Source organism: Mercenaria mercenaria, chromosome 2, assembly GCF_021730395.1.
Source record: "Mercenaria mercenaria strain notata chromosome 2, MADL_Memer_1, whole genome shotgun sequence".
NCBI classification, from domain to species: Eukaryota; Metazoa; Mollusca; class Bivalvia; order Venerida; family Veneridae; genus Mercenaria; species Mercenaria mercenaria.
The window spans coordinates 48,351,361-48,361,309 of NC_069362.1; the positions used below are offsets into that span (position 1 = coordinate 48,351,361).

General features: G+C 33.7%; 1 long non-coding RNA gene across 1 annotated transcript; it reads right to left on the reverse strand.

Annotated features, from left to right (window-relative positions):
• Nucleotides 1-3,622: 3,622 nt before the first annotated feature.
• Nucleotides 3,623-9,932, reverse strand: LOC128555103 (uncharacterized). Its single transcript, XR_008369792.1, has 2 exons — nucleotides 6,531-9,932; nucleotides 3,623-6,014 (listed from the first exon to the last, which is right to left on the reverse strand). It is a non-coding gene; the product is annotated as an uncharacterized LOC128555103 (long non-coding RNA).
• Between the last annotated feature and the right edge of the window lie 17 nt (nucleotides 9,933-9,949).

The window sequence follows — 9,949 nt, forward strand, 5'->3', positions numbered from 1 at the left end:
ACCTTTAATGGTTATGAAGTTATTGTCCAGACACGAGGTATGACGGACGGACGCACGCACGTTGGTACGTCCGGACTGACCCACGTGTTTTTCAAAACGGGCGTATAACAATGAATCAAACTAAAACTTCTTGCCCCGGTTAATGGCGTGTACCTAAGTGGTTGCGCTAACAATAATATCTTGAATGTTTTGAAATATAGATAAATTTGATTTTATACCATTATGTACATTCCGATTAGAAGAGATAAGGCAATTAACTACTAGCTGATATCATCTATTGTATGAACAAAGTATTAATCAGATTGTGTTATCTGGTCCTATATCAGTTCAGGCTGAACACCCACTTTTTATTTAAATCAAAATATAAAACGAATTATTTATGTTTATGTTTATTAGTTTATTTAAGTCTCATTCATGTATAAAACAAACATTGACATTTACAATATAAAAAAAACATTAAGACAACATATACATGACCAATCTATAAAGATTTACAGGAGACTAGAACATACACATTTTATGACTTTGCATGTGGTTTCGAAACAATATACCAATTTAAGCAGGCAACCTAGAACTTTGCTGTCTCATTCATGTATAAAACCAACATTGACCGTTACAATAAACAGGTCGCTCGACTTTTCAGTGCTTGACTATGAATTAGAGCTACGCCAGTAAAAAAAAAGAAGGAAAAAACACACACACACAAAGGGGCCTAACTCTGTCAAAATTCAAATTAGAGCTATGGGGATTATTTTCTCCTTGTGTAAACTTGGCTAGTTATTAATTATTCTGAGTTTTAAGTCATAAGCTTTGATGGTAACTAAAATAGGTTTGACTATATCAAAAACATTAACCAAAATTTCTAAGTTATAAAGGGGCATAATTCTCTTATATTCAAATCAGAGTTATGAGGCGTAGACTTCGATAGTTGACAGTAAGTAAATATTTTAAGTTTCAAGTCAATAGCTTTGGTGGCATCAGATGAAAAAAAAACAGCAACACCGAAGCTGGGACGAGTGCAATAGCTCTACCGTTTTTTGAAAAGTCGAGCTAAAACATTAAGACAGTATATATATGACCAACCTATAAATTTTTTATAGAAGACTAAAAACATGTACATTTAAGACCAGACATGTGATTTTGCAAAGATTCTACATGTATAAACTGTATAAAGGAAATCGATCATTTAACATTTAATATTGTACTATTAACATCACAGAATTTCAGAAATATGGTATTTACCAAAACATTATAATTACATAGCCTGTTGAAAACGTTAAGAGTTAGCTAAAGGTTCTGTTAACATGCTTCAGACGTACAATTTACAATAAAATTCTAGTTACAGGGCCTTAAACATCTTACACTGTAGATAAACCTGGCAATTGACCTTCCTACCTCAAACATCTGCTGACTGCAGCCAAAACTTACAAATAAGGAACTAGAGAGACAAAAGGAGAAACAGTTTTCTCAACTTTATCCCCCTAGAATCAATTTCAAGAAGCAACACACTTTCTCAGTCAGTGTCTATTTCAGATACCAAGGTCAAGAACCAAACTATTTACAAGCAAATAATTGTCGACGTTGTAAGATGGCAGCTTTTGGCACAGCAACGAATAATATCTGAATTTGTGAACAAAAAGATGAATTTATCTGTATCGTTCATTTTACAGAAGTCTGGGTCTATTGATACAGCTTTTTCAAATAAACTCGCTCTTATTTCAGTATACAAAGGGCAGTGCAAAAGGACATGAAACTCATCTTCAACACAATCCTTACACCATAAGCATGTTCTATTCTGAATAGACAATCCCTCGTATCGACCCGTTTCTACACGGATAGGTGCAACTCCAGCTCTGAACTTAGCAAAAGAAGACCGATGCATTCTGGGTATTACCAGTTTACAATAATTCTCACAAGAGATGTCCTGTTTTAACAGCTTATAATTTCGGAGTTTATTTCCACAGTACCTCTAATACTATTAGTTTTATTAACAACAGAGAGCCATGCTATGTGTTATAATGACAAACAAAATATAAGAACGCGAATCTCTTTTGAAGTTGAAGAATAACACTATTGGCGTTTGCGATGTTTATCTGTATGATAGAAAAGTAAGGACATTACAAGTATCTAGGACCTACCTGATGTGAACTGTATTAATTATTTACGAATTTGCCGCTTTAGGCTGATTACTAAAATCAAATATATGCCTACGCTATCACAAGTAGTCCAAATATAAATAGTCATAATCTTTCTTCCTCTCCTCGTGTCCTTTTTCAAAAGTATCGCGTTTTCGATTACTCTACCGTGTTTCAGTATGTATGTGTAACATTCTATCAAAATCAGCCTAAAGTTTCACTTCGAGAAGTGAAAGCCGACACACATAGACATTCATACCGTGTCAATGCAACAATTATCTTAAAACAAAAAATGTGCAGTGTTAAACCGTAATTTTTACACATACGAATTCGTCTCATGTGTGAAAAAATTCGTTCGAATTCCTAACACATTGTGTGACAAAAATTAATTCTGTACCTATATCCCCCTCAAAGCAGAAACGTATATTTCACGAGTCAAAAATATTAGAAAAAACATATGTAAAAATATTGTTCATATGAAAGTTTCACACATTCCAAACAACATTTTATCTCACTTATTATAATAAACAAATCAGGGGTGGGGGCATATTGTTTTTGCTATGCTTGGTAGAATCTCATTTTTCACAGGATAACCGAACATGCTGAGGAGATGACCCTTGCAGATGAATAGATTTATAAGTGTTTTAAAGTACACTAGATCTAAGGTCAAGGGCACAAGGTAATGACGATCAAATCTAGGTCAAAGTTAAGCTAAGAATAGTTGATTAGTATCTTTAAATTTTACGGCATGCTTTTAGTGGTTTATGTATTAAAAGGTCAAATCACTACCTGCTATAAATAATTACAAACGCACTGTTTGTGTGTAGGGATTGGTGTGGGGTGGTTGAGGGCGTCACTTTCATAAACACATCTTGCATTACTCAAACAGCTATTTGAAGAAGAGTGGCCACAGCAAGAGACTAGTGGAATTCGTACGAATTCCTCACACATGTATAAATTTCGTTGGTGCTAAGAGGTGGTCGAAAAATAGGGCTACTTGCGACATATTTGTACGTATTTGTCACGCAATGTGTGAGGAATTCCTATGAAATTTTCACATGTGTGACGAATTCGTTTGTGTGATAATTACGGTTCAACAGTGCAGTACAGAAAGCCTAAGGCGTAGGCTAGTGCATATGGCATGGAATGCTAATCCGATATTATCTACAGACTAAATTCCGACGTTCCATGTATAACAGGTTACATGCAAATATTTCTTCCCTTTCGTATCAAACAATCGAAAATGTGTGTCTTTAGTGAATTCGTAACAAGATTATGGTATATATGCATTGTATACTTTAAAGTAAATTCAGTTGAAGGAATGTAGATAAGCTTATCATTTGTCATAATAACATAAGTAGAGTAGTTCCACTACCGTCCATAAACAGGCTCAATCAAACCGAGCCTGCAGCATTTTCGTTTTTGTCGTATTGAGCGACCTGTGAAGTTTCCACTTTTCACTATTTTAACTAAAGTCGAAGCTGTCGCAGGTTTTACAAAGATTTATTTCCCTTACACCGTATAATTCATCTATTAGTAAACATATTAATTTCATTACCCAATTACAACCGATTGATCAATGTCTGCTATATTTTGAACCATTTTTGTGTTGCAACGCAATGTCATTTTTTGTAATAATATATTATAATATATAATTAATTTACAGAATTTACAGGTAATCAAGTGTCTTTGAAACATCATATGTATAACTGGAAGTTATACATTGCGTCTGACATGTGTTTTGTTAAAACCTCATTATAACGTTTTGTTTGTGTCGTGCCTGTCCCTGAATGTAAACAAAATATCGGCCAACCGAGCTTGTATATTACTACTAAGCAGCCCGACGACAAATGCATATCATTGTTCCAGCCTAAGATTGATATAATCATTTAATATCATGAGAACAACCGAATGGTAAATACTACAGGTCATATTATTGTTCCCGCCTAATATCAATACACTATGGGTACACGCGAACAGAGAGTACTACAAGCCATATTATTGCTCCCGCCTAAGATTAGATAATGAGAAAAGCCAAACAGTGAATATTAAAAGTTCAATTATTGTTCCCGTATCAGAACCGAAGAGTAAATACTACAAAGAGGAGACAGTGTGTGACATATAATCTAACACAAAGGAGTGATTGGGTGCCGTGCTTAAACATATTTTTTTCCATATTTCCAAAGAAAAGACATGTTATGTAACATACCAAAATGAAGGGGAAAGATTAAGCTATACCATGATACTTTTCATATAAGATTTTGTGCAATGCCATCACGATTATGTTTAGATAACAAAATATGTAAAAACTCTATTGTTATCTTCAAACAGATTCAACTATCTTATCTGTACGTCAAATGAGCCAAACTTTGTGTGGTTGTCCAAACTACCAACGTGCATCACAAATTGTCCCTAAATTGTCAGAAAAAAAAGAGTTACACTGAACAAAACTATTTTTGGGTCTCTGATTCCTTCCAAAGTCAATTAAAAGTGATATGATTCAAGAATGGATTAGTTTATTACAAAACTGTGATACTCTTTTATAGACCACCCTTTAAAGAAATAGATTGCCAATCTTAATGCAATGTCCTTCATAAATAACGGAATTGAATCACTTCAAACACTTCATCAAGTTGTGAATTTCTGTTCTGAGAAAAAGACGGAAATGTGTTATATGAACTTTATCCTTGGACTCCGCCTTCATCAAAAACTAAACTTCCTTTTTTCTACCAATGAATTAGACTGTTTGAACATTATTACAACACTTATTTCCTCTTGACCAAGACAGCCAGTCAAAATCCGTGACAAAAATCACCCATATAATATGTGTTACATCAGAGCAACATATCTTCAATTAACACCCCCTCTAGAGCATTAGATGACCATAAAATCAAATGCTAAGATGATGGTCGAAAAATACAGTGACTAAATTTATAGCCTTGTTGTTCTTTTCAGTAAGGTGTGTGATAAACACGTGTCAAATGTTTACTGTTTATCATGCAGTTTCATCAAATAAATGTTTTATATTTGAACTTTTAAATTAATCTTTTTGGCATTTGATAGAGGAAAGTATAATTAGTTTAATATATAAAATAAAAAACAAAAGATGATCAAAAAAAATGCCAATTCATTCCTTAGTGTATCCTTAGATATAGATTTATGAAATATTGTACACCATATTAATCGCCAGAACATTTACTCACCAGAGGCATGCGAAAAATTTATACAGACACTAATTCTTAAAAACTGTTTTAAATGTTTACATAAATATAACATTCCAAGTATGTTTTTGTCTAAATGTCATACATCAAGTTTACACTGTTTGAACTCAATTTGGTACTGCAAACGCCAGATTCTCCACAGCAATCAATACTTTCTTAACAGATTAGTAAAATGACAACATTTTTATATTTTTATTAACAGTAGATTTGAAGCAACGTTAACTAACGATTAGCATACACATATAAACTTCCTCGCTTTTAAACAGTATATGATGGTGGCGAATCAACTGGTATCTCTAACCTTTCCCCACAGGTAACTTCAGCAGTTTCTCTTGTGGATCTGCTAACCCCTTCTGTCTCCTCATATGTTGGTGGAGGAGCACATGCAGCATCATATGGTGGAGGCTCAGACGGGTTTCGGAAGGTATTGTAAGGGTTCCTTAGCAAGGAAATACCGAACCATTGCCTAATACTGAAGATAATTATCCCTCTATCTTCGTGTTCATGTTCGCTATTTGTTCTGTTAGTTGGACTCTGGTGAGGTGTCACAATTTCTTGTTGGGCCTGAGCCTCTCTGTTCTGGTGTATCTGAGAATTTACTTCCTCTTCCGGCATTTGAGTGCTTTGCTTTGCAGAACGCGTGCGAATAATCAGTAACCTTAAATGTAAAATTAGGTTTATTCTTTTTGATGCAAAGAACATAGTTTAAAACGTTCGTAAAATACAGATTTTAGTAAAAACAATTACATTTTTATCATGTAATAATTTCTTTTCTTTAATGGCATATAGTTTGCAAATGTAGGTAGATATAGATATTAGCCCAATTTAGGCTAATAAAAAGTAACTGAGAAAGATGAAAAGAAAGAACAATGAAAACTATCTTAATGTTTAATATCAAAAGGAAGAAAGAAAAAAGAAAGAAAGAAAGAAAGAAAGAAAGAAAAGATGGACGGACAGATGGATCAACTGGCAGATCACACCAGTACAAGCAACAAGATGCCATAGATCAAAACCCGTAACACATGCCACAATAAGTATCTTTATCATAACAATACAAATAAAGAAAGCAGAGGTCGTAAACAATTACCACATATAATATTTTTATAACTTATCTAAAAATGAAAACAGCGTTAAGCAATCATTAAATATTTCGAGCAACACTAAAAACACTTACCGCATGAAATTAATGTGTCCTCGTCACAATAATAGGAGCACTTGCAACACCACTTTCATCATCCAGATATCAAGTGTTATCGTCACTATATCTAGTGCAATGAAGACAGTCACTTACCTCATGCAAAAACAATGGTATTATAGTCAATGTAGTTAAAGCGATGTAAGACAGACACTAAAACAATTTCCTCATGCAAGTTGCAAGTATTGTCGCAACCATATTAAAGCGATGAAGACAGACACTAAGACATTTACCTCGCGTGAAAGTAGCAAATATAATTGACACTACATAGAAACGATGATGACACACAACACAGACACCAAAACAATTCCCTCGTGCAAATAACAAGTATTGTAGTCAATATGTTTGCAGCGGTGAAGACAGAAAGTTATCACTTACCTCTGCAAGTAACAAGTATTATTGCCATTATAGTTAAATAGTGATAAATGCAGAGAAGGCGTGAAACAAAAATTTGAAGTGATGAATACAGACAGTAAACACTTACCTCATATAAATATAAAATATTTTCGTCACTATAACAAAGCGATAAAGACAGACACTTAAACACTTTCCTCGTGCAAAAAAAAACAAGAGCTGTCACAGGAGACAGCGTGCTCGACTTTTTCGATGCTGGATAGTGAAACTGGGCATATCTGAGGAAACTAGAGCTATCACTGGAATGTTTAATGACTCCAATTGTAGATGAAGATATTGCACAATAGCCTGAGTCTATGTCAAAAATATCAACTTTAAGTAATAAGAGAGGTAAAGATAAAATGTATCAAAACACTATATAAGTACATCCTAAGCAAAAAGGGACATAATTCATAAAATATTGGTGCCAGAGTTATGCTGCTTGTGTCATATAGTGTGGGTGATGATGTTGAACAACTGTTTTAAGTTTGAATCAAATCCATTCAGTTATAACAAAGACAGAGTGAAAGTGCATCAAAACTTTAACCTAAAATTCTAAGTAAAAAGGGGGAATAAATAATAAAAGATTGGTGCCAGAGTTATGCACCTTGCATCATATGATAAGGGTAAAGATATTGAACAATTGTTTAAGTTTGAATCAGATCCATTTAGTAATAACAGAGATAGAGTGAAAGTGCACCAAAACTTTAACCTGAAATTCTAAGTAAAAAGGGGAATAATTCATGAAAAACTGTGCCAGAGTTAAGCATCTTGTGTCATATGATGTGGGTGATGATGCTGAACAACTATTTTAAGTTTGAATCAAATCTATTCAGTAATAACAGAGGTAGAGTGAAAGTGCACCAAAACTTTAACCTGAAATTCTAAGTAAAAAGGGGGAATAATTCATGAAAAAATGGTGCCAGAGTTATGCACCTTGTGTCATATGATGTGGGTGTCGATGTTGAACAAATATTTTAAGTTTGAATCAAATCCATTCAGTAATAACAGAGATAGAGTGAAAGTGCATCAAAACTTTAAACTGAAAATCTAAGTGAAAAGGGGGGCTAATTCATGAAATATTGGTGCCAGAGTTATGGCCCTTATGTCAGATGATGTGGATGATGATGAGGAATAAGTATTTCAAGTTTGAATCAAATCCATCAAGTAATTACAGAGATAAGTTGAAAAAAGAGAAAGTGCACCAAAACTTTAACCAAGGTGGGGACGCGGAAAGACGCCGACGCCGACGCCGGGGCGAGTAGGATAGCTCTCCTTATACTTCGTATAGTCGAGCTAAAAAGCATTATTCTCACTTTTTTAAAGCAATGAAGGTAAACACTTAACGATTGCCTCGTAGATATACAGTATCGTCTCTACATTTGAAGACTAAACACTTTCTAATGCAAATATTATCATAACTATGTCTGAAAGCGATGGAGACAGACACTTAAAAACTTACCTCATGCAAACAGGAAGTATTATCGTCGCTACATTGAAGCGATAAAACACTTGCCTCATGCATAATTATAATATTTGTTACCTACCGGCTCCTTTGTGTTTTGTTTATAATACACCACAGGCATAAGAAGCTGGTGTATATCATAAAATGCAAGACCTTGTGTCCTCCGGTGAAGGACTAGGTGAATATATGACTATCGGTTCCTTTACAAAAGTATATCTAAATATAGATACTCGATTAGTTTTACCAAAAGTTCGCAAGCAATTGGTTCAAATCCTGACTTTGCGATAATATTTGAACAGTAAAGTCAAACAGATCTTGGAATTTATTTGAAAGTTAAAATAAACTTACTCAGTATAATAAACGTGAGACATTTCCTGTGTCTAAGTATTGACTTGTCAGAAAAATTATTCATGAAAACATAACCATTGACAGAAATAATATTGAAATATTATTATAACAGCAAAGGTTACACAAAGCAAAAAAAATTCTTCTGAATTTATTTAAATCCAGTGTCCAGTCAGGATGAAAATCATGGCGATCTCCCGTGCAATTTAAATGTCAAACCTGTTAGCCCACTTTCATATTCAAAATAATTATAACGTTTCTGGGATTGTTTGAAAAATGTTTAGCCTATTGTTTCAGTACGTTTTAAAGACATCTAACTCGCAAGTATTTGATGGGGATTCGCCAAAGTAGTTCCATCCATCAGGTCCGGGTGGGGACTTTCGCCGATTACTCACACAAAACAAGAAACCTTTATAATTATTTTAGCAAATCATCTGATATAAGGAACACACTTCCATGTTCCAATACTAAAATGCATTTAAATAATAAGGGTTACAGCGAACCTCAAAGCGTTATTTTTAGAATTCTTGGCGGGTATTTTACAGTAGTATTTGATATTGTACTTTTAAATCATATAACACATTTAGAAACATAGCATGAATGTTGATTTACAAATGTACCTCAATGAAATTTAAAACCAAATTTTGATTTATAACTAATGTCTTCCGCAATATGATACCAGTGCATTTGAATTTAATTTGGTGTAGTAATATGATCTTAAGTACCAATCCTACATGGGTATTTATTCAAATCATTGGTACCACCTTGCGAATGAAATACAATTTCTATACACTCAGATAGATATAATCATAAGATAAAACATTTCTACGGTATATCGGAATAACGTGATAATTATTGTGTATTCTGTCCAAAGCTTTCAGGCGTGAAACTTCCTCAACCAACATTTTATCGATTTTTGAGATTGCATTATGATTTTAATAATACTGATTTGCATATTCAAAATATCGTTTTATTTCCGGATCAATCTAATAGGAGGAAAACGAAATGAACTGCAAACATGTATCTCATACAACAATAGGAAGACAACTGATGAAATGCAATTCAAATTCAATCACTTAATGATAAAAGTCAGTTTGCCATTATTACAAGTTATAGTTATTTTACAAGGAAAATGCCTGTATGATATGTCATATACCCGTGAGGGATTTGTGAACCGAGAAAGCCAATACATTTG